Consider the following 23,707-nt stretch of genomic DNA (forward strand, 5'->3'; position numbering starts at 1 on the left):
TAGGGTTAGTTTTAGGTTTAGGGTTAGGGTGAGGTATAGGGTTAGCATTATGGTTAGGATTAGGTTAGGGTGAGAGTTAGGGTTAGGGTTAGGATGAGGGTTAAGAAGAGGGTTAGTTTTAGGATTATGGTTATGGTGAGGGCTAGAGTTTGAGGTTTAGTGTTAGAGATTGGGTTAGGGTGAGGGTTAGGGTTATTGTTATTGTTATGTTTCAGGTTAAGTTTGTGGTTAGGGTGAGGCTGAAGGTGGGTATTAGGGTTAGGATTAGGATTAGGGTTAGATTTAGGGTTAGGATTAGTGTTATTGTTAAGGTTAGGGTTAGAGTTATGGTGTGGGTGAGGGTGAGGGTGAGGGTTAGGGTTAGGGTTTGGGTGAGGTTTAGCGTTAGGGTTAGGGTAGGGTGATGGTTAGGGTTAGTGTGAGGGTTAGTGTTTGGGTTAGGGTTATTGTTAGGGTAAGGTAAGTGTTAGGGTGAGGGTAAGGGTTAGGGTGAGGGTTAGGGTTAGAATGAGGGTTCGGGTTAGGGTTAGGGTTATTGTTAGGGTAAGGTATGTGTTAGGGTGAGGGTAAGGTTTAGGGTGAGGGTTAGGGTTAGAATGAGTGTTAGGGTTAGGGTTACTGTTATTTTTAGGGTTAGGGTTAGGATTAGGTTTAGGGTGAGGGGTAGGGTGAGGATGAGGTTTAGGGTTAGGTTTAGGGTTAGGCTTAGGTTTAGAATGAGGCTGAGTGTGAGGTTGAGGGTTAGGGTTAGCTTGGTGGTTAGGGTTATGTTTAGGGTGAGGGTTAGAATGATTGTTAGGGGTAGGGTGAGGGTTAGGGTGAGGGTGACAGTAAGGGTAAAGGTGAGGGTTAGGGTTAGTGTGATGGCTATGGTGAGGGTGAGGTTTAGGTTTAGGGTTATGTTGAGGTTTAGGGTGAAGGTGATGTTTTGGGTGAGTGTGACGGTTAGTGTTAGTATTAGGGTTAGTTTTAGGGTGTGGGTTAGCATTAGCGTGAGGTTTATGTTTAGAGTTAGTGTTAGCGTTAAGGTTGGGTTATTGTTAGGGTTAGGATGAGGGTTAGGGTTAGGTTTAGGGTGAGGTTTAGGTTTAGGGTCAGGGTTAGAGTTAGGGTTAGGGTGAGGGTGAGGTTTAGGTTTAGGGTTAGGATTAGCTGGACGGTTAGGTTGCGAGTTAGGGTGAGGGTTAGTGTTAGGATTAGGGTTAAGGTGAGGGTGAGTGTGAGGGTTAGGGTTAGACTTAGGTTTATGTTTAGGCTGAGGCTGAGTGTGTGGGTGAGTGTTAGGGTTAGATTCAAGGTTAGGGTTAAGGTTAGGTTGATGGTTAGGGTTATTGTAAGAGTGAGGGTTAGGATGAGGTTTAGGGTTAGGTTTAGGGTTAGTATGAGGGCAAGGGTGAGCGTGAGCTTAGGGTTATCATTATGGCGAGGTTTAGGATTAGGGTTAGGTTTAGTGTTAGGGTGAGGGTTAGGGTTAGGGTTACTGTGAGAGGGAGGTTTAGTGTTAGGGTGAGGGTGAGGGTTAGTATTAGTGTTATGGTTAGGGTTATTGTTAGTGTTATCATTAAGGTTAAGTTTACAGTGAGGTTGAGGCTGAGGGTGAAGTTTAGGGTTAGGGTCAGGATGCGATTTATGGTTAGGATTATTGTTAGTGTTAGGGTGAGGGCTTGGTTTAGGTTGAGGTTTACTGTTAGGGTGAGGGTTAGGATTAGGTTTAAGGTTAGGGTTAGTGTTATTGTTAGGGTTAAGGTTAGAGTTACTGTGAGGATGAGGGTGAGGGTGAGTGTGAAGTTAGGGTTAGGGTTAGCCTTAGTCTTAGGTTTAGCCCGAGCGTGAGGGTGAGGTTAAGGGTTAGGATTACAGTGATTGTTAGAGTTTAAGGGTTAGGGTGAGGGTTAGGGTGAGGTTTAGGTTTAGGATTAGGGCTAAGGTGAGGGCTAGGGTGAGGGTGAGGGTTAGGGTTAGCGTTAGGGTGACGTTTAGGGTTAGTGTTAAGTTTAGGGTTAGGGTGAGTGTTAGTGTGAAGGTTACGGTTAGGGTGAGGGTTAGGGTTAGGGTGAGGATTAGGGTTAGGGTTAGGGTGAGAGTGAGGGTTAGATTAGGGTTAGGGTTAGGGTTATTGTTAGTGTTGTGGTTAAGTTTAAGTTTATGGTGAGGGTGAGGCTCAGGGTGACGGTTAGGTTTAGGGTTAGGGTGAGGTTTAGGTTAGGGTTAAGGTTAGGGTTAGGGTGAGGGTTTGGGTTAGGGTTAGGGTTACGTTGAGGGTGAGGGTGAGGGTTAGTGTTAGGGTTAGTGTCATTGTTAGGTTTAGGGTTAGAGTTACAGTGAGGGTGAGGGTAAGGGTGACGTTTAGGGTTAGGGTGAAGGTGAGGGTGAGGTTTAGGGTTAGGTTGAGTGTTAGGGTTAGGGTTAGTGTTAGGGTTAGGGTTAGGGTGAGGGTTTTAGGGTTAGGGTTAGGTTTAGGATTAGGGTTAATGTTAGGGTGAGTGATTGTGTTAGGTTTAGGGATAGGGTTAAGGCTTAGCGTTAACCTGGGGGTGAGGGTTAGGGTGAGGTTTAGGGTTAGATTACGGTGAGTGTGAGGGTTAGGGTTAGGGTGAGTTTCAGGGTTAGGTTTAGGGTTAGGGTTATTGTTAGTGTTATGGTTAAGGTTAAGTTTACGGTTAGGGTGAGGCTGACGTTTAGGGTTTGGTTTAGGGTTAGGGTGACGTTTAGAGTTACGGTTAGGGTTAGGGTGATGGTTAGGGTTAGTGTTATTGTTAGGGTTAAGGTTAGAGTTACGGTGAGGGTGAGGGTTAGATTTAGGTTTAGGGTGAGGGTTAGGGTGAGGGTGAGGGTGAAGTTTAGGGTTAGAGTTAGAGTTAGAGGGAGGGTTAGGGGCAGGGTTAGGTTGAGGTTTAGGGTTAGTGTTCGGGTTGGGTTTAGGATTAGGGTTATGATGAGGCTGAGTGTGAGGGTAGGGTTAGGATTAGGCTTAGGCTTAGGGTTAGGCTGAGGGTGAGGGTGGGGTTGAGGATTAGGTTAAGGTTGATGGTGAGGGTTAGGGTTAGGTTTATGGTTAGGATTAGGGTTAGGATGATGTCTAGGGTTAGGGTGAGGGTTAGGGTTAGGGTTAGGCTTAGGGTTACGGTCAAGGTTATGGTTAGGATGAGGGTTAGGCTTAGGGTGAGGGTTAGGGTGAGGGTGCAGGTAAGGGTAAAGGTGAGAGTTAGGCTGAGAGTGAGGATTAAGTTAAGGGTGAGTGTTAGGGTTAGGGTGTGGGTTAGGGTTATGGTTAAGTTGAGGGTGAGGTTTATATTGAGGATTAGTTTTAGGGTTAGTGTGAGTTTAGGATGAGGATGAGGGTTAGGGTTAGGGTGAGGGCTAGGGTGAGGGTGAGGGTTAGGGTTAGTGTGAGTGCTAGTGTTAGGGTTAGATTTAGTGTTAGGGTGAATTTAAGTGTTAGGGTGAGGGTTAGTGTTACTGTGAGTGTTATGTTTAGAATGAGGGTTAGGTTTAGGGTTAGGGTTACTGTTAGGGTTAGGATTATTTTTACTGTTGAGTGTGAGGTTTAGTTTTAGGTTGAGGATTAGGTTTATGTTTACTGTTAGGGTTAGTGTTAGGGTTAGGGTGATGGTGAGGTTTATGGTTAGAGTTAGCTTTTGTGTTAAGGTTAGGGTTAGTTTGAGGGTTAGTGTGAGGGTTAGGTTTAGGCTTAAGCTTAGGCTTAGGGTTAGACTTAGGCCAAGCATGAGGGTGAGGGTTAGGGTTAGGGTTAGGGTGAGGGTTAGGATGAGGTTTAGGGTTAGGACTAGGGTTAGGGTGAGCGCTAGGTTGAGGGTTACTGTGAGGGTTAGGGTTAGGTTTAGGATTAGGTGTAGGTTGAGAGTGAGTGTGAGGGTTAGGTTTAGGGTTAGGCTTAGGTTTAGGGTGAGGGTTAGGGTTAGGACTTGGTTTATTGTGAGGGGGAGTGTTAGGGTTAGTGTGAGTGCTAGTGTTATGGTTAGGTTTAGTGTTAGGGTGAATTTATGTGTTAGGGTGAGGGTTAGGTTTTGGGTGAGTGTTATGGTTAGAATGAGGGTTAGGGTTAGGGTTACTGTTAGGATTAGGATTAGGTTTACTGTTAAGTTGAGTGTTAGGTTTAGGGTTAGGGTGAGGGTTAGGTTTATGTTTAGGGTTAGGGTTAGAGTTAGGGTTAGGGTGAGGGTGTGGTTTAGGGTTAGAGTTAGCTTTTGTGTTAGGGTTAGTGTTAGGTTGAGGGTTAGTGTGAAGGTTAGGTTTAGGCTTAAGCTTAGGCTTAGGGTTAGGCTTAGGCCCGAGCATGAGGGTTAGGGTTAGGGTTAGGGTTAGGGTGAGGGTTAGGGTTAGGGTCAGGGTGAGGGTTAGGATGAGTTTTAGGGTTAGGATTAGGGTTAGTGTGAACGCTAGTTTGAGGGTTACTGTGAGGGTTAGGTTTAGGTTTAGGATTAGGTGTAGGTTGAGGGTGAGTGTGAGGGTTAGGGTTAGTGTTAGGGTTAGTCTTAGGGTTAGGGTGAGAGTTAGGGTTAGGGTTTGGTTTAGGGTGAGGGGGAGGGTTAGGGTTAGGGTTAGGGTGAGGGTTAGGTTGAGGGTTAGCGTTAGGGTGAGTGTTAGGGTTAGGATTATGGTTAAGCTATGTGCTAGGGTGAGTGTTAGGTTTAGGGTTAGGTTGATGTTGAGGGTTAGTGTTAGTGTTAGATTTAGGTTTAGGGTTGGGGTTAGGGTTAGGATTAGGGTTAAGGTAATGGTGAGTGTGAGGGTTAGAGTTAGTGTTACCCTTAGGTTTAGGCTGAGTCTGAGGCTGAGTGTGAGGTTTCGGATTAGAGTGAGGGTTAGTGTGAGTGTTAGTGTTAGGATTAGGGTTAGGATATATGCTAGGGTGAGGGTTAGGTTTAGGGTTAAGATGAGGTTTAGGGTTAGGGTTAGAGTCAGTGTTAGGGTTAGGGTGAAGGTTTGGGTTAGGGTTAGAGTTACGGTTAGGGTGACGTTTAGGGTTAGGTTTATGGTTAGGGTTATTCTTAGATTTAGGGTTAGGGTTAAGGTTAAGGTAAGGCTGAGCATGAGCGTGATGTTGAGGGTCAGGTTTAGGGTTAGGATGAATTTTAGAGGTAGGGTTAGGGTTAGGGTTAGGGTGATTGTGAGGGTTAGTGTTAGGGTTGGGTGAGGTTTAGGATTAGGGATAGGGGTAGGGTTAGGATGAGTGTGAGGGTTAGGGGTAGGGTTTGGGTGAGGGTGAGGGTTAGGTTTGGAGTGAGGGTTAAGGTGAGGACTAAGGTGAGCGTGAGGGTTAGGGTTAGGCTTAGGGTGAGGGTTAGGTTGAGGTTTAGGGTAAGGATTAGGGTTAGGGTTAGGATTAGGGTTAGGGTGAGGGTGAGTGTGAGGGTTAGGGTTAGGGTTAGTCTTTGGCTGAGGGTTAGGCTGAGGGTGAGGGTGGGGTTGAGGATTAGGTTTAGAGTGATGGTTCAGGTTATCATTAGTTTGAGGGTAAGGATGCGGGTTAGGGTTAGGATTAGGGTTAGGGTGAGGGCTAGATTGAGGGTGAGGTTTAGGGTTTGGGATAGGGTGAGGTTTAGGGTTAGGGTTAGGGTGAGGTTGAGGTTTAGGGTTAGAGTTAGGGTTAGGATTAGGATTAGGGTAAGGGTTAGGTTGAGTGTGAGGGTTAGGGTTAGGGTTAGGGTTCGGCTTAGGGTTACACTGAGGGTGAGGTTGAGGGTGAGGGTTAGGTTTTGAGTGAGGGTTAGGGTTATGTTTAGGGTGAGAGTTAGTGTTCAGGTTAAGTTCAGGGTTAGGGTGAGGGTTAGGGTTATGTTTACGTTGAGCTTGAGGGTTAGGTTTAGTTTGAGCGTTAGGGTTAGGTATAGGGTTAGGGTGAAAGCTAGGGTGAGGGTGAGCGTTAGGGTTAGTGTTAGGGTGAGGTTTCGGTTTAGGGTTAGGTTTAGGGTGAGGGTGAGAATGACGGTTAGGGTTACGGTAAGGGTGATGGTTAGGGTTAAGTGGAGGGTTATTGTTACTGTTAGTGTTAGGGTGAGGGTAAGTGTTAGGGTAAGGTTTAGGTTTTGGGTGACGTTTACATCAGGCTTAGGGTTAGGGTTAGGGGGAGGGGGAGGTTTAGAATTAGAGATACGGTTAGGGTGAATGTTAGGGTTAGGGTTAGGTTTAGGGATAGGGTGAGGTTTAGGGTTTGGTTTAGGGTTAGAGTTAGGCTTAGGGAGAGGGTGAGATTTAGGGTTAGAGTTAGGGTTAGGGTGAGGGTTAGGTTTAGGCTTAGTGTTAGGGTTAGGGTGAGGGTGAGAGTTAGGGGGAGGGTTAGGGTTAGGGTTAGGTTTAGGGTGAGGATTAGGGTTAGGGTAAGGGTGAGTGTGTGTGTTAGGGTTAGGTTTAGGGTTAGGCTTAAAGTTAGGCTGAGGGTGAGGTTGAAGGTGAGGGTTAGGGTTAGGTTTAGTGTTAGGGTTAGGGTTAGGGTGAGGGTGAAGGATAGGGTTAGAGTTAGGGTGAGGGTGAGGGATAGGGTTAGAGTTAGGATTAGGATTAGGGTTATTGTTAGGATTAGTGTGAGGGTTAGTGTTAGGGTAATTGTTAGGCTTAGGGTTAGGCTGAGGGTGAGGGTGAGGTTGAGGGTTAGGGTTTGGGTGAGGGTTAGGATTAGGATTAGGGTGAGGTTTAGTGTTAGGGTTAAGTTGAGTGTTAGGGGGAGGGTTAGGGTTAGGTTTAGGGTTAGGTTTAGGGTTAGGGTTAGGGTGATGGTGAGGTTTACGGTTATAATTAGGGTTAGGGTGAGGCTGAGGGTGAGGCTTAGGGGGTTAGTGTTAGTGTTAGTGTTAGGGTTAGGGTGAGGGTTAGGGTGAGTGTGAGGGTTAATGTTAGGGTTAGGGTTTGCCTTAGGTTCAGGCTGAGGGTGAGGGTGAGGGTGAGTTTTAGGTTTAGAGTTAGAGTTAGTGTTAGGGTTAGGGTTAGAATGAGGGTCAGGTTTACGTTTAGGCTTAGGCTTAGGCTTAGGCTGAGCATGAGGGTGAGGTTAAGGGTTAGGGTGAGGTTTAGGGTGGGGTTGACGGTCAGGGTAAACGTGAGAGTTAGGCTGAGCGTGAGGGTTACTGAAAGGGTGAGGGTTAGGGTTAGGGTGAGGTTTAGGGTTAGGGGAAGAGTGAGGGTGAGGTTTATGTTTAGGGTTAGGTTCAGGTGTAGGATTAGGTTTAGGTTGAGGGTGAGATTATGGTTAGTGTTAGCGTTAGGTTGAGGCTGAGGGTGAGGTTTAGGTTTAGGCTTAGTGTTAGTGTTAGGGTTAAGGTGAGGGATAGGGTGAGGGTGAGGGTTAGGGTTAGGGTTAGGATTAGGATTAGAGTAAGTGTTAGGGTGAGTGAGGGTTACTTTTAGGCTTAGGCTTAGGCTTAGGCTTAGGCTGAGGCTGAGGGTGATGGTGAGGGATAGGCATAGGATGAGGGTTTGGGTTAGGGTTAGGGTTAGGGTGAGTGTTAGTATGAGGGTTAGGCTTAGGATTAGGGTGAGGGTGAGGGCTAGGGTGAAGATGAGGTTTAGGGTCAGGGTTAGGGTTAGGGTGAGGTTTAGGGTTAGAATTAGGGTGAGAGTGAGGTTTAGGTTTAGATTTAGGGTTAGGGTGAGGCTGATTGTGAGGTTTTGGGTTAGGGTTAGCGTTAGATTTAGGGTTAGCGTGAGGGTTAGTGTGAGCGTTAGGCTTAGGGTTAGGATTAGGATTAGGGCAAGGGTTAGGGTGAGTGTGAGGATTAGGATTAGGTTTAGGGTTAGGCTGAGGATGATGTTGAGGGTGAGGGTTAGGGTTATGCTGAGGGTTAGGTTTAGGGCTAGGGTGAGAGTTAGCTTTCCAGTTAAGTTTAGGGTTAGGGTGAGGGTTAGGGTTACGTTTACGGTGAGAGTGAGGGTTAGGATTAAGTTGAGGGTTAGGGTTAGGGTTAGGGCTATGGTTAGGGTGAGGGTTAGGGTTAGGGTTAGTGTCAAGGTTAGGATGAGATTTAATGTTAGGATTAGGGTTTTGGTGAAGGCTAGGGTGAGGGTGAGGGTTAGGGTTAGGATGAGGTTTACAGTTAGGGTTAGGGTTAGGGTTAGGCTGAGGGTGAGGTTTAGGGTTAGAGTTAGGATTAGTGTTCAGGTTAGGGTTAGGTGAGGGTTCGGGTTAGGCTTAGGCTTAGACTTAAACTAAGGCAGAGCATGAGGTTGAGGCTTAGAGTTAGGGTCAGGGTGCGGGTTAGGGTTTCTGTGAGGGTGTGGGTGAGGGTGAGGGTTAGTGTTAGGCTTAGAGTGAGTGTTAGGGTTAGGGTGAGGGTTATGGTTAGGCTGAGGGTTAGTGTAAGCGTTATGCTTAAGCTTAGTCTTAGGGTAAGGCTGAGGGTTAGGGTGAGGGTGAGTGTAAGTGTTAGGGTTAGGGTTCGGGTTAGGCATAGTGATAGGCTGAGGGAGAGGTTAAGGGTGAGGTTTAGGTTTAGGGTGAGGGTGAGGTTTAGGCTTAGAGTTTGTGTTAAGGTGAGGGTTAGTGTGAGGGTTAGTGTTAGGGTTAGTGTTTGGGTTAGGTTGAGCGTGAGTTTTAGGGTGAGGTTTAGGGTTAGGGATAGGGTTAGGTGTAGGATTAAGGTTTGGGTGAGGATGAGTGTGATGGTTAGGGTTCGGTTAATGTTAGGGTTAGGCTTAAGGGTTAGGCTGAGGGTGAGGGTGAGGGTTAGGGTTAAGGTGAGGGTGAGGGTTAGGATGAGGGTTAGGTTTAGGATTAGGGTTAGTGTGAGGGCTATTGTGAGGGTGAGGATTAGGGTTAGGGTTAAGTTTAGGAATAGGGTGAGGGATAGGATTAGGGCTTGGTTTAAACTTAGGGTTAGTGTTAGGGTTAGAGTGAGGGTTAGCTTGAGGGTTCCGGTTAGGATTAGGTTTAGGATGAGGGCTAGGGTGAGCGTGAGGATTAGGGATAGGGTTAGGGTGAGGTTTATTGTTCGGGTTAGGTTTAGATTTAGGCTGAGGATTAGGGTTAGGGTTATGGTGAGGGTCAGGGTTAGGTCTAGTTTGAGGGTTAGAATTAGGTTTAGGGTTAGGGTGAGGGTTAGGGTTAGGGTTAGGCTGAGGGTTAGGATGAGGTTTAGGGTTATAATTAGGGTTAGGGTGAGGGCTAGTGTGATTGTGAGGGTTATTGTTAGGGTTAGGGTGAGGTTTAGGGTTAATGTTAAGCATAGGGTTAGGGTGAGGGTTAAGGTTCGGGTTTGGGTGAGGGTGAGGCTTAGGTTTGGGGTGAGGGTTAGGATGAGGACTAAGGTAAGGGTGAGGTTTACGGTTAGTGTTAGGTTTAGGGTGAGGGTTAGGTTGAGGTTTAGGTTTAGGGTTAGGATTAGGTTTAGGATGTGGGTGAGTGTGAGGGTTAGGGATAGGGTTAGGCTTATGCTTAGGCTTAGGGTTAGACTGAGGGTGAGGGTGAGGATTAGGATGAGGATTAGGTTTAGAGTCCTGGTTTAGTTTATGGTTAGGTTTAGTGTTAGGATGAGGGTTCGGGTTAGGATTAGGGTTAGGGTGAGGGCTAGGGTGAGTGTGAGGTTTAGGGATAGGTTTAGGCTTAGACTTAGGGTTAGGCTGAGGTTGAAGGTGAGGGTGAGGGTTAGGTTTAGGGTTAGGGTGATGGTTAGGTTTATGGTTAGGGTGAGGGTTAGGATAAGTGTTAGGGTAAGTGTGAGGGTTAGGATGAGGGTGACAATAAGAATAAAGGTGAGTGTTAGGCTGAGGGTGAAGTTTATGGTAGGGGTGAGGTTTTGGGTTATGGTTAATGTGAGGGACAGGGTTAGATTGAGGATTATTGTTAGAGTTAGTGTGAGGTTTATTGTGAGGATGAGGGTTAGGGTTAGGGTGATGGGTAAGTTGAAGTTGAGGGTTAGAGTTAGGGTTAGGGTGAGGTTTAGGTTTAAGGTGATGGTTAGCATTAGTGTGAGTGTTAGTGTTACGGTTAGTGTTAGTGTTAGGGTGAGGGTAAGTGTTAGGGTAAGGTTTAGGCTTAGGGTGAGGTTTAGGATTATGGTTAGGGTTAGGGTTAGGGTGAGGGTGAGGTTAAGGGTTAGAGTTAGGGTTAGGGTGACGGTTAGGATTAGGGTTAGGGTTAGTGTTAGGGTAAGGGTTAGGGTGAGGTTTAGTGTGGGGGTGAGGGTTAGTGATAGGGTTAGGAATAGGATTAGGGTTAAAGTGAGGGTGCGTGTGAAGGTAAGGGTTAGGGTTAGGGTTAGGTTTAGAGTTAGGGTGAGAGTGAGGATGAGGGTTAGTGTTAGGGTGAGGGTTAGGGTTAGGATTAGGATTAGGCTTAGGGTTAGGCTGAGGGTGAGGTTGAGGGTGAGAAATTTATGGTTAGGGTGAGGGTTAGGCTTAGGATTATAGGGAGGTTTAGGATGAGGTTTAGGGTTAGGATTAGGGTTAAGGTGAGGGCTAGGCTGAGGGTGAGGTTGAATTTTAGGGTTAGGGTGAGGTTTAGGTTTAAGTTTAGGGTTAGGGTGAGGGTCAGGGTGACGTTTATTGTTAGGGTTAGGGTGAATCTGAGGGTGTGGGTTAGGTTTAGGGTTAATGTTAGGGTTAGGGTTAAGGTGAGGGTTCATGTGAGGGATCATGTTAGGGTTCGGATTAGGGTTAGGATTAGGGTTAGGGTTAGGGTGAGTGTGAGGGTTAGGGTTAGGCTTAGGCTTAGGTTGAGGGTGAGGGTGATGGTGAGGGTTAGGTTTAGGTTGAGTGTTAGAGCTATGTTTAGGGTGAGAGTTAGGGTTCGGGTTAAGTTTAGGGTTAGGTTGTAAGTTAGGGTTAGGGCTACGGTGAGGGTGACGGTTAGGGTTATGTTTAGGGTTAGGGTTAGGGTTTGGGTGAGGGTGAGGGTTAGTGTTAGGATTAGAGTTAGGGTGAGGGTTAGCAGGAGGGTTAGTGTTAGGATTCGGGTTAGGATGAGGGCTAGGGTGAGGGTGAGGTTTAGGGTTAGTGTGAGGGTGAGGTTTAGGGATAGAATTGGGGTAAGGGTGAGGGTGAGGTGAGGGTTAGGGTTAGAGTTAGCATTAGAGTTAGCGTTAGGTTGAGGGTTAGGTTGAGGGTGAGGGTTAGGCTTAGGGTTAGGATTAGGATTAGGGAAAGGGTTAGGGTGAGTGTGAGGGTTAGTGTTAGGGATAGGTTTAGGCTTAGGTTTAGGCTGAGGGTGAGGTTTAGGGTTAGGGTGAGGGTTAGAGCTAGGGTTAGGGTGTGTGGTAGGGTTCGGGTTACATTTAGTGTGACGATGAGTGTTATGGTTAGGTTGAGGGTTAGGGTTAGTTTAGAGTTAGGATGAGAGTTAGAGTTAGGGTTAAGGTGAGGGGTAGGATGAGGATTAGGGTTAAAATTAGGGTTAGGGTGAGGGCTAGGGTGAGGGAGAGGGTTAGGGTTAGTGTTAGCAAGAGGTTTAAGGTTCGGGTTAGGGTTAGGGTGAGGGTTACGATTAGGGTTACGGTCACGGTGAGGGTGAGGGTTAGGGTTACGGTGAGGGTGAGGGTTAGGGTTAGGGTGAGGTTTAGGGTGAGGGTGAGTTTTTGGATTAGGGTTAGGGTTAAGGTTAGGGTTAGGTTTAGGGTTAGGATTAGTGTTATTGTTAGGGTTAGGGTTAGAGTTACCGTGAGGGTGATGGTGAGGGTGAGGGTTAGGGTTAGGGTTAGGGTGATGTTTAGGGTAAGGTGAGGTGAGGTTTATAGTTAGATTTAGGGTTAGGGGGAGGGTTAGGTCGAAGGTTAAGGTTAGGCTTAGTGTTAGGATTAAGCTTAGGGTGAGGGTTATGTTGAGGTTTAGGGTTAGTCTTAGGGTTAGGTTTAGGATTAGGGTTAGGTTTAGAGTTACGGTGAGGTTGAAGTTGAGGGTGAGTGTTAGGGTTAGGGTGAGGTTTAGGGTTAGGATTAGGATTAGGGTTAGGGTGAGGGTGAGGTTGAGGTTTAGGGTTAGGGTTAGGGTTAGGGTTAGGATTAGGGTTAAGGTGAGAGTGAGTGTTAGGGTTAGTGATAGGTTTAGGCTTAGGCCTAGGGTTAGGCTGAGGGTGAGGGTTGGGGTGAGGATTAGGGCTAGGGTGATGGTTAAGGTTAGGGTTAACCTTAAGGTTAAGGTTAAGGTTAACCACAAACTAACGTTTGTGGGTTAGGGTTAGTGTTAGTGTTACGGTGAAAGCTAGGGTGAGGGTTAGGGTAAGGCTTAGTATTAGGCTTAGGCTTAGTCTGAGTGTGTGTTTGAGGTTGAGGGTTAGGTTTAGGGTGATGCTTAGGTTGACGGTTAGAATGAGGTTTAGGGTTACTGTGAGGGTTAGGGTGAGGATTATGTTAATGTTAAAGGTGAGGTTTAGGCTAAGGGTGATGGTTAAGATAAGGGTTTGGGTTAGGGTTAGGTTTAGGGTTCAGGTAAGGGTTAGGGTTAGGGTGAGGGTGAGGGTTAGAATTAGGGTTAGGTCTAGGGTGAGGTTGAGGGTTAGGTTTAGGGTTAGGGTTAGGGTGAGTTTTAGGGCTAGGGTGAGGGTTATGGTTAGGGTGAGGGTTAGGGTTTGAGTTACGTTTATTGTAGGGTTAGGGTTACTGTTAAAGTTACAGTGAAGGTGAGGGTGAGGGTTAGGGTTAGGGTTAGAGTTAGGGTTAGGGTGAGGGTTAGGTTGAGGGTTGGGATTAGGGTTAATGTTAGGGTTAGGGTTAGTGTGAGAGTTAGGGGGACGTTCAGGGTTATAGGGTTAGGGTTAGGATTAGAGTTAGGGCGAGGGTGAGTGTGTGTGTTAGGGTTTGGTTTTGGTTTAGGGTTAGGTTTAGGGTTAGGGTGAGGTTTTGGATGAAGGTTAGGGTTACAATGAGGGTGAGGGTGAGGGTTAGTGTGAGGGTTAGGGTTAGATTAGGGTTAGGGTGAGGGTGAGTCTTAGGATTAGGATTAGGGTTAGGGTTAAGGTTAGGTTTAGGGTTAGAATTAGTGTTATTGTTAGGGTTAGGGTTAGAGTTATGGTGAGGGTGACGGTAAGGGTGAGGGTTAGGTTTAGGTTTAGGCTTAGGATTAGGCTGAGGCTGAGGGTGAGGGTGAAGGTGAGGGTTAGGGTGAGGGTTAGGTTTAGGGTTAGGGTGATAGTTGGGGTTCGGGTTAAGTTTAGGTTTAGGTTGAGCGTTAGGGTAAGGGTTACAGTGAGGGTAAGGGTTAGGTTTATGGTTAGTGTTATGGTGAGGTTTAGGATGAGGGTTAGGTTTATGATTAGGGTTAGGGTGAGGATTAGGGTTAGGGTGAGGTTTAGGGTTAGGGTTAGGGTGAGGTTTAGGGTTAGGGTTAGGGTGAGGGTGAGCTATATGTTTAGAGTTAGGATTAGGGTGAGGCTGTTTGTGAGGTTTACGGTTAGGGTTAATGTTCGAGTTAGGATTAGGGTGAAGGTTAGAATGAGGGTGAGGGTTAGGCTTAGGGTTAGGATTAGGATTAGGGTAAGGGATAGGGTGAGTGTGAGGGTTAGGGTTAGGCTTAGGCTTAGGGTTAGGCTGAGGTTGAGGATGAGGTGTAGGGTTAGGGTTAGGTTGAGGTTTAAGGTTACGTTTAGGGTGAGAGTTAGGGTTTGGGTTAAGTTTAGGCTTAGGGTGAGGGTTACAGTTAGGTTTAGTGTTAGGCTGAGGTTTAGGGTTAGGGTTAGGGTTAGGGTGAGTGTTTGGATGAGGGTTAGAGTTATGGTGAGGGCGAGGGTTAGGGTTAGGCTGAGTGTTAGGGTTAGGATTAGGGTTAGGGTTAGGATTAGGTTTAGGTTTAGCTTTAGGATTAGTGTTATTGTTAGGGTAATGGTTAGAGTTACGGTGAGGGTGATGGTGAGGGTGAGGGTTAGGTTTAGGGTGAGTGTTAGGGTTAGGGTTAGGATAAGGGTTAGGGGTAGGGTGAGGTTTAGGGTTAGCTTTAGGGTTAGGGGGAGGGTTAGTTCGTAGGTTAGGGTTAGGGTGAGTGTTAGGGTTAAGGTTAGGGTGAGGGTTAGGTTGAGGTTAAGGGTTAGGGTTAGGGTTAGGATTAGGCTTAGGTTGAGAGTGACTGTGAGGGTAAGGTTTAGGGTTAAGCTTAGTCTTAGGGTTAGGCTGAGTGTGAGGATGGGTGTGAGGATTAGGGTTAGGGTGATGGATAGGGTGTGTTTTAGGGTTTGGGTTAGGGTTAGAATTAGGTTTAGGGTTAGGGTGAAGTTTAGGGTTAGAGTTATGGTTAGGGTGATGGTAAGGTTGAGGGTTAGGTTTAGGGTTAGGGTGAGACTTAGGGGGAGGGTTAGGGTTAGGGATAGGTTTAGGATTAGGGTTAGGGTGAGGGTGAGTTTGTGGGTTAGGGTTAGGTTTAGGGTTAGGCTGAGGGTGAGGGTTAGGGTTAGGGTGAGGTTTAGGGTTAAGTTTAGGGTTAGGGTGAGAGTTAGGGTGCGGATGAGGGTTAGGGTTAGCGTGAGTGTTAGGGTTAGAATTAGGGTTAGGGGGAGGGTTCTGTTAAGTTTAGGGTTAGGGTGAGGTTTAGGGTTATGGTGAGGTTTAGGTTTAGTGCGAGGTTTAGTGTTAAGGTGACGGTAAGTTTTAGGGTGAGGTTTAGGGTTAGGGTGAGGGTTATGGTTAGGGTGATTTTTAGGGTTAGGGTTAAGTTTATTGTTAGGGTTAGGGTTAGGGATACGGTTATGGTGAGGGTTAGGGTGAGGGTAATGTTTAGGGTTAGGATTAGTGTGAGATTTAGGGTTACGGTTAGGGTTAGATTTAGGGTTAGGTTGAAGTTGAGGTTTAGGGTTACAGTTAGGGTTAGGATGAGGGTTATGATGAAGGTTAGGGTTAGTGTTAATGTTAGGGTTAGGGTGAGGTTTAGGGTTAGGGTTAGGGTTAGTGATAGGGTTAGGATTAAGTTTAGGGTTAGGATGAGGGTGAGTGTGAAGGCTAGGTTTAGGCTTTGGGTTAGGCTGAGGTTGAGGGTGAAGGTGAGGGTTAAGGTTAGGGTGCGGGTTAGGGTTAGGTTTAGGTTTAGAGTTAGCCTTATGGTGAGGTTTATGGTTAGGTTTAGGGTTCTGGGTGAGGGTTAGGGTTAGCATCAGGGTTAGGGTAAGGGTTTGGGTTAGGGTTAGGGTGAGTGTTAGGGTTAATGTGAGGTTTAGGGTTAGGGTTACGGTTAGGGTGAGGGTAAGGTTGAGGGTTAAGGTGAGTGTTAGGTTGACGGTGAGTGTGAGGTTTAGGGTTGGGGTTAGGTTTAGAGTGAGGGTTAGGGTGAGGGGTAGTGTTAGGTTTAGGGTGAGGATTAAGGATATTGTGAGGGTTAGGGTTTGAGTGAGGGTAAGGGTCAGGTGAGGTTTAGGGTTAGGGTGAGGGTTAGCATTAGGGTTAGGGTCAGGGTTAATATTAGGTTGGAAGTTAGGGTTAGGGTGAGAGTTAGGGTGAGTGTTAGGGTTAAGGTAAGTGATACGGTTAGGGTTAGGGTGAGGGTTATGTTTAGGGTGATGTGTAGAATGAGGTTGAGGGTTAGGGTGAGGGTGACAGTGAAGGTTAAGTTATGGATGAGGGTTAGTGTTAGGGTGAAGGTTAATGTTACGGTGAGGGTTATGGTGAGGGTGAGGATAAGGGTTAGGTTTATGGTGAGGGTTAGGGTTAGAGTTAGGGTGAGGGTAGGGGGAGGGGTAGGGTTAGAGTTAATGTTAGGTTTAGTGTGAGGGTTAGGGTTAGGGTGAGGATAAGGTAAGTGTGAGGGTTGGAGTGAGGGTGAGGGTTAGGGTTACTGTTAGTGTGAGGGTTAGGGTTACGGTTATGGTGAAGTTTAGGGTTAGGGTTATGTTTATTTTGACAGTGAGTGTTTGAGTTAGGATGAGTGTTCTTGAGAGTGTGAGAGTTAGGGTTTGGGTGAGGGTTAGGGTTAGCGTGAGTGTTAGGGTGATGGTGAGGTTCAGGGTTAGGGTTGGGGTTAGGGTTAGAGTGAGGGGTAGGGTGAGGTGTAGGGTTAGGGTTAGGTTGAGGGTTAGGTTTACTGTGAGGGTTAGGGTTAGGGTGAGGTTTAGGGTTACTCTGAGGGTTCAAGTTAGGATTAGGCTTAGTGTTGGGATGAGGGTAAGGGTTAGGTTGAAGGTTTGGGTTAGAGTGAGGGTTAGGGTTAATGTGAGGGTTAGGGTTATGGTGAGGGTTAGGGTTAGGGTGATGTTTAGGGTGAGATTGAGGGTTAGTGTGAGTGTGAGGGTGACGGTTCGGATGAGTGTTTGGGTTAGGTTTAGGTTGAGGTTGAGGTTGAGGGTGAGGCTTAGGGTTAATTTTAGGGTAAGGGTTAGTGTGAGGGTTTGGGATATGCTTAGTCTTAGGCTTAGGGTGAGGGTGAGTTTTAGGGTTAGGGTTAGGGTTAGGGATAGGTTTAGGTTGAGGATGAGGGTGATGGTTAGGGTTAGGATTAGTGTTAGGATGAGCCTGAGGGTGAGGGTGAGGGTGAGGTTTAGGGTTAGGGTGAGGGTTAGGCTAAGGGTTAGGGTGAGCGTTAGGTTTAGGGTGATGTTTAGGTTGAGGGTGAGGGTTAGGGTGAGGTTGAGGGTGAGGTTTCGGTTGAGGGTTTGGGTTAGGGTTAAGGTTAGGGTGAAGGTGAGTGTGAGGGTTAGGTTTAGGGTTAGGGTCAGGCTTAGGGTGAGGGTGATTGTGAGGGTTAGGGTTAGGGTTATGGTTAGGCTTAGGTTTAAGCTGAGGTTGAGGTGAGTTTGATGGTTAGGGTTAGGGTGACTGTGAGCAGTAGGGTTAGGGTTAGGGATAGGATGAGGGTTAGATGAGGGTGAGGGTTAGGGTTAGGGTGAGTGTTAGGCTTAGGGTTAGGGTGAGGGTGAGGGTGGGGGTGAGTATTAGGCTTAGAGTGATGGTTAGCCTTAGGGTTCGGGTGAGGGTTAGGATGAGGGTTAGGTTTAGGAGTAGGGTTAGGGTGAGGACTAGGGTGAAAGTGAGGGTTAGGTTTAGGGTTAGGCTTAGGCATAGGTTTAGGCTGAGGTTGATGGTGAGGGTAAGGGTTAGTGTTATGGTGATAGATATGTTTAGGTTTAGGGTGAGTGTTAGGATGAGGGTTCGGGTTAGGCTGACGGTTAGTAAAAGCCTGAGGGTTACAGTAAGGGTGAGGGTAAGGTTTAGGTTGAGGTTTAGTGTAAGGGTTAGGGTTAGGGTTAGATTGAGGATTAGGGTTAGGGGTAGTGTGAGGTTTAGGGTGATGATGAGGGTTAGGGTGATGGTTAGGGTTAGAATTAGGGTAAGGTTGAGGGCTAGCGTGAGGTTGAGGGTTAGGGTTAGGGTTAAGTTCAGGTTGAGGGTTAGGGTGAGCTGTAGGTTTAGGTTTAGGGTGAGGGTTAGGGTTAGTGTGAGGGTTACGGTTAGGGTGAGGGTGAGGGTGAGGGTAAGGGTTATGGTGAGTGTTAGGATGAGGGTGAGGGTTAGGGTGAGGGTGAGCGTTAGGATTAGGTTTAGGGTTAGGGTGAGGTATAGGGTGAGGGTGAGGGTTAAGTTTAGGGTTAGGTTTGTGGTGTGGGTAAGTGATAGCGTGAGGGTTAGGGTGTGTGTTACAGTTAGCACTAGGGTTAGGCTGAGGGTTAGGTTTAGGGTTAGGGTGAGGGTGCAGGTGAGAGTGAGGTTTAAGGTCAGGATTAGGGTGAGGTTTAGGGTTAGGGTTAGGGTGAGGGTGAGCTATATGTTTAGAGTTAGGATTAGGGTGAGGCTGTTTGTGAGGTTTACGGTTAGGGTTAATGTTCGAGTTAGGATTAGGGTGAAGGTTAGAATGAGGGTGAGGGTTAGGCTTAGGGTTAGGATTAGGATTAGGGTAAGGGATAGGGTGAGTGTGAGGGTTAGGGTTAGGCTTAGGCTTAGGGTTAGGCTGAGGTTGAGGATGAGGTGTAGGGTTAGGGTTAGGTTGAGGTTTAAGGTTACGTTTAGGGTGAGAGTTAGGGTTTGGGTTAAGTTTAGGCTTAGGGTGAGGGTTACAGTTAGGTTTAGTGTTAGGCTGAGGTTTAGGGTTAGGGTTAGGGTTAGGGTGAGTGTTTGGATGAGGGTTAGAGTTATGGTGAGGGCGAGGGTTAGGGTTAGGCTGAGTGTTAGGGTTAGGATTAGGGTTAGGGTTAGGATTAGGTTTAGGTTTAGCTTTAGGATTAGTGTTATTGTTAGGGTAATGGTTAGAGTTACGGTGAGGGTGATGGTGAGGGTGAGGGTTAGGTTTAGGGTGAGTGTTAGGGTTAGGGTTAGGATAAGGGTTAGGGGTAGGGTGAGGTTTAGGGTTAGCTTTAGGGTTAGGGGGAGGGTTAGTTCGTAGGTTAGGGTTAGGGTGAGTGTTAGGGTTAAGGTTAGGGTGAGGGTTAGGTTGAGGTTAAGGGTTAGGGTTAGGGTTAGGATTAGGCTTAGGTTGAGAGTGACTGTGAGGGTAAGGTTTAGGGTTAAGCTTAGTCTTAGGGTTAGGCTGAGTGTGAGGATGGGTGTGAGGATTAGGGTTAGGGTGATGGATAGGGTGTGTTTTAGGGTTTGGGTTAGGGTTAGAATTAGGTTTAGGGTTAGGGTGAAGTTTAGGGTTAGAGTTATGGTTAGGGTGATGGTAAGGTTGAGGGTTAGGTTTAGGGTTAGGGTGAGACTTAGGGGGAGGGTTAGGGTTAGGGATAGGTTTAGGATTAGGGTTAGGGTGAGGGTGAGTTTGTGGGTTAGGGTTAGGTTTAGGGTTAGGCTGAGGGTGAGGGTTAGGGTTAGGGTGAGGTTTAGGGTTAAGTTTAGGGTTAGGGTGAGAGTTAGGGTGCGGATGAGGGTTAGGGTTAGCGTGAGTGTTAGGGTTAGAATTAGGGTTAGGGGGAGGGTTCTGTTAAGTTTAGGGTTAGGGTGAGGTTTAGGGTTATGGTGAGGTTTAGGTTTAGTGCGAGGTTTAGTGTTAAGGTGACGGTAAGTTTTAGGGTGAGGTTTAGGGTTAGGGTGAGGGTTATGGTTAGGGTGATTTTTAGGGTTAGGGTTAAGTTTATTGTTAGGGTTAGGGTTAGGGATACGGTTATGGTGAGGGTTAGGGTGAGGGTAATGTTTAGGGTTAGGATTAGTGTGAGATTTAGGGTTACGGTTAGGGTTAGATTTAGGGTTAGGTTGAAGTTGAGGTTTAGGGTTACAGTTAGGGTTAGGATGAGGGTTATGATGAAGGTTAGGGTTAGTGTTAATGTTAGGGTTAGGGTGAGGTTTAGGGTTAGGGTTAGGGTTAGTGATAGGGTTAGGATTAAGTTTAGGGTTAGGATGAGGGTGAGTGTGAAGGCTAGGTTTAGGCTTTGGGTTAGGCTGAGGTTGAGGGTGAAGGTGAGGGTTAAGGTTAGGGTGCGGGTTAGGGTTAGGTTTAGGTTTAGAGTTAGCCTTATGGTGAGGTTTATGGTTAGGTTTAGGGTTCTGGGTGAGGGTTAGGGTTAGCATCAGGGTTAGGGTAAGGGTTTGGGTTAGGGTTAGGGTGAGTGTTAGGGTTAATGTGAGGTTTAGGGTTAGGGTTACGGTTAGGGTGAGGGTAAGGTTGAGGGTTAAGGTGAGTGTTAGGTTGACGGTGAGTGTGAGGTTTAGGGTTGGGGTTAGGTTTAGAGTGAGGGTTAGGGTGAGGGGTAGTGTTAGGTTTAGGGTGAGGATTAAGGATATTGTGAGGGTTAGGGTTTGAGTGAGGGTAAGGGTCAGGTGAGGTTTAGGGTTAGGGTGAGGGTTAGCATTAGGGTTAGGGTCAGGGTTAATATTAGGTTGGAAGTTAGGGTTAGGGTGAGAGTTAGGGTGAGTGTTAGGGTTAAGGTAAGTGATACGGTTAGGGTTAGGGTGAGGGTTATGTTTAGGGTGATGTGTAGAATGAGGTTGAGGGTTAGGGTGAGGGTGACAGTGAAGGTTAAGTTATGGATGAGGGTTAGTGTTAGGGTGAAGGTTAATGTTACGGTGAGGGTTATGGTGAGGGTGAGGATAAGGGTTAGGTTTATGGTGAGGGTTAGGGTTAGAGTTAGGGTGAGGGTAGGGGGAGGGGTAGGGTTAGAGTTAATGTTAGGTTTAGTGTGAGGGTTAGGGTTAGGGTGAGGATAAGGTAAGTGTGAGGGTTGGAGTGAGGGTGAGGGTTAGGGTTACTGTTAGTGTGAGGGTTAGGGTTACGGTTATGGTGAAGTTTAGGGTTAGGGTTATGTTTATTTTGACAGTGAGTGTTTGAGTTAGGATGAGTGTTCTTGAGAGTGTGAGAGTTAGGGTTTGGGTGAGGGTTAGGGTTAGCGTGAGTGTTAGGGTGATGGTGAGGTTCAGGGTTAGGGTTGGGGTTAGGGTTAGAGTGAGGGGTAGGGTGAGGTGTAGGGTTAGGGTTAGGTTGAGGGTTAGGTTTACTGTGAGGGTTAGGGTTAGGGTGAGGTTTAGGGTTACTCTGAGGGTTCAAGTTAGGATTAGGCTTAGTGTTGGGATGAGGGTAAGGGTTAGGTTGAAGGTTTGGGTTAGAGTGAGGGTTAGGGTTAATGTGAGGGTTAGGGTTATGGTGAGGGTTAGGGTTAGGGTGATGTTTAGGGTGAGATTGAGGGTTAGTGTGAGTGTGAGGGTGACGGTTCGGATGAGTGTTTGGGTTAGGTTTAGGTTGAGGTTGAGGTTGAGGGTGAGGCTTAGGGTTAATTTTAGGGTAAGGGTTAGTGTGAGGGTTTGGGATATGCTTAGTCTTAGGCTTAGGGTGAGGGTGAGTTTTAGGGTTAGGGTTAGGGTTAGGGATAGGTTTAGGTTGAGGATGAGGGTGATGGTTAGGGTTAGGATTAGTGTTAGGATGAGCCTGAGGGTGAGGGTGAGGGTGAGGTTTAGGGTTAGGGTGAGGGTTAGGCTAAGGGTTAGGGTGAGCGTTAGGTTTAGGGTGATGTTTAGGTTGAGGGTGAGGGTTAGGGTGAGGTTGAGGGTGAGGTTTCGGTTGAGGGTTTGGGTTAGGGTTAAGGTTAGGGTGAAGGTGAGTGTGAGGGTTAGGTTTAGGGTTAGGGTCAGGCTTAGGGTGAGGGTGATTGTGAGGGTTAGGGTTAGGGTTATGGTTAGGCTTAGGTTTAAGCTGAGGTTGAGGTGAGTTTGATGGTTAGGGTTAGGGTGACTGTGAGCAGTAGGGTTAGGGTTAGGGATAGGATGAGGGTTAGATGAGGGTGAGGGTTAGGGTTAGGGTGAGTGTTAGGCTTAGGGTTAGGGTGAGGGTGAGGGTGGGGGTGAGTATTAGGCTTAGAGTGATGGTTAGCCTTAGGGTTCGGGTGAGGGTTAGGATGAGGGTTAGGTTTAGGAGTAGGGTTAGGGTGAGGACTAGGGTGAAAGTGAGGGTTAGGTTTAGGGTTAGGCTTAGGCATAGGTTTAGGCTGAGGTTGATGGTGAGGGTAAGGGTTAGTGTTATGGTGATAGATATGTTTAGGTTTAGGGTGAGTGTTAGGATGAGGGTTCGGGTTAGGCTGACGGTTAGTAAAAGCCTGAGGGTTACAGTAAGGGTGAGGGTAAGGTTTAGGTTGAGGTTTAGTGTAAGGGTTAGGGTTAGGGTTAGATTGAGGATTAGGGTTAGGGGTAGTGTGAGGTTTAGGGTGATGATGAGGGTTAGGGTGATGGTTAGGGTTAGAATTAGGGTAAGGTTGAGGGCTAGCGTGAGGTTGAGGGTTAGGGTTAGGGTTAAGTTCAGGTTGAGGGTTAGGGTGAGCTGTAGGTTTAGGTTTAGGGTGAGGGTTAGGGTTAGTGTGAGGGTTACGGTTAGGGTGAGGGTGAGGGTGAGGGTAAGGGTTATGGTGAGTGTTAGGATGAGGGTGAGGGTTAGGGTGAGGGTGAGCGTTAGGATTAGGTTTAGGGTTAGGGTGAGGTATAGGGTGAGGGTGAGGGTTAAGTTTAGGGTTAGGTTTGTGGTGTGGGTAAGTGATAGCGTGAGGGTTAGGGTGTGTGTTACAGTTAGCACTAGGGTTAGGCTGAGGGTTAGGTTTAGGGTTAGGGTGAGGGTGCAGGTGAGAGTGAGGTTTAAGGTCAGGATTAGGGTGAGGTTTAGGGTTAGGGTGAGGGTTAAGGTTAGGGTTAGCGTGAGGGTGACGGTGAGGGTGACGATTAGGGTTAGAGTTAGGGTTAGAGTTAGGGCTAGGGTGAGGGTTAGTTTTAGGGTTAGAGTTAGGGTTAGTGTTATTGTTATGGTAAGTGTGAGGGTTAGGGTTAGCGTTAGGCTTAGGCTTAGGCTTAGGCGGAGCATGAGGGTGAGGGTTAGGGTTAGGATTAGGGTTAGGGTGAGGGCTATGGTTAGTGTTAGGGTGAGGGTTAGTGTTAGGGATAAGGTTAGGTTTAGGATCAGGGTTAGGGTGAGGGAGAGTGTGAGCTTTAGGGTTAGGGTTAGGCTTAGACTTAGGGTTAGGGTGAGGGTTAGGGTTAGGATTTGGGTTAGGATGAGGGTGTGGCTGAGGATTAGGGTTAGGTTTAGGATTAGGTTTAGGGTTAGGATTTAGGGTTAGGGTTAGGATTTGGGTTAGGATGAGGGTGTGGCTGAGCATTAGGGTTAGGTTTAGGATTAGGGTTAGGGTTAGGGTTAGGTTGAGGGTTAGGGTTTAGGCCTATTGTTAAGCTTAGGTTTAGGCTGAGGGTGAGGGTGGGGGTGAGGATTAGGGTTAGGGTTAGGGTTAAAATTAGGGTTATTGTTAGTGTTTTGGTTTGGGTTGTTTGCGGTGAGGGTGAGAATGAGGGTGAGGGTTATGGTTAGGGTTAGGCTGAGGGTGAGGGTGGGGGTGAGGAAGAGGTTTTGGGTGATGGTTAGGGTTAGGGTTAGGGTGAGGGTTAGGATGAGGTTTAGGGTTTGGATTAGGTTTAGGCTGAGGGCTAGGGTAAGGGTGAGGGTTAGGTTTAGGGTTAGGCTTAGTCCTAGGGTTAGGCTGAGGGTGAGGGTGAGGGTTAGGGTTAAGGTGATGGACAGGGTTAGGTTTAGGGTGAGTGTTAGGATGAGTGTTAGGGTTAGGATTAGGGTTAGGATGAGCGTGACGGTAAGAGTAAAGGTGAGGGTTAGGCTGAGGGTGAGTGTTCCCCTAAGGGTGAGGGTTAGGATTAGGGTGAGAGTTATGGTAAGGGTTAGGGTGAGGGTTAGGGTAATGGTGAGGGTTTGATGGAGGATTACGGTTAGGGTTAGTGTGAGTTTAGGGTGAGGATGAGGTTTAGGATTAGGGTGAGGGTTAGGGTTAGAATAGGGTTAGAGTGAGGGCTATGGTGAGGCTGACGGTTAGGGTTAGGGTGAGGTTTAAGGTTAGGGTGAGAGTTAGGGTTAGTGTGATGGTTAGTGTTATAATGAGCAATAGTGTTAGGGTGATGGTAAGTGTTAGGGAGAGGGTTAGGATTAGGATGAGGGTTTTGGTTAGGTTGAGGGTTAGGGTTAGGTTGAGGGTTATGTTTAGGGTCAGGGTAAGGGTTAGGTTGAGGGTTAGGGTTAGAGTGAGGGTTAAGGTTAGGGTGAGGGTCAGGGTTACGGTGAGGGTTTGAGTGAGGGTTAGGGTTAGGGAGAGTTTTAGGGTTACCGTTAGAGTTAGGGTTAGAGTAAGGTTGAGGTTTAGGGTTAGAGTTAGGGTTCTGGTGAGGGTTAGGATGAGGGTTAGGGTTAGGGTTAATCTTATGTTTAGGGTTAGTGTGAGATTTAGGGTTAGGGTTATGGTTAGGATTAGGGTTAGGTTGACGGTGAGTGAGTGGGTTAGGGTTAGGTTTAGGTTTAGGCTTAGGGTTAGTCTGAGACTTAGGTTGAGGGTAAGGGTTAGGATTAGGGTGAGGGTTAGGGTTAGGGTGAGGGTGAGGTTTAGGATGAG

The sequence above is a fragment of the Dipodomys merriami genome, unplaced genomic scaffold, assembly GCF_024711535.1.
Source record: "Dipodomys merriami isolate MVZ:Mamm:240054 unplaced genomic scaffold, mDipMer1.0.p SCAF_65, whole genome shotgun sequence".
Lineage (NCBI taxonomy): Eukaryota > Metazoa > Chordata > Mammalia > Rodentia > Heteromyidae > Dipodomys > Dipodomys merriami.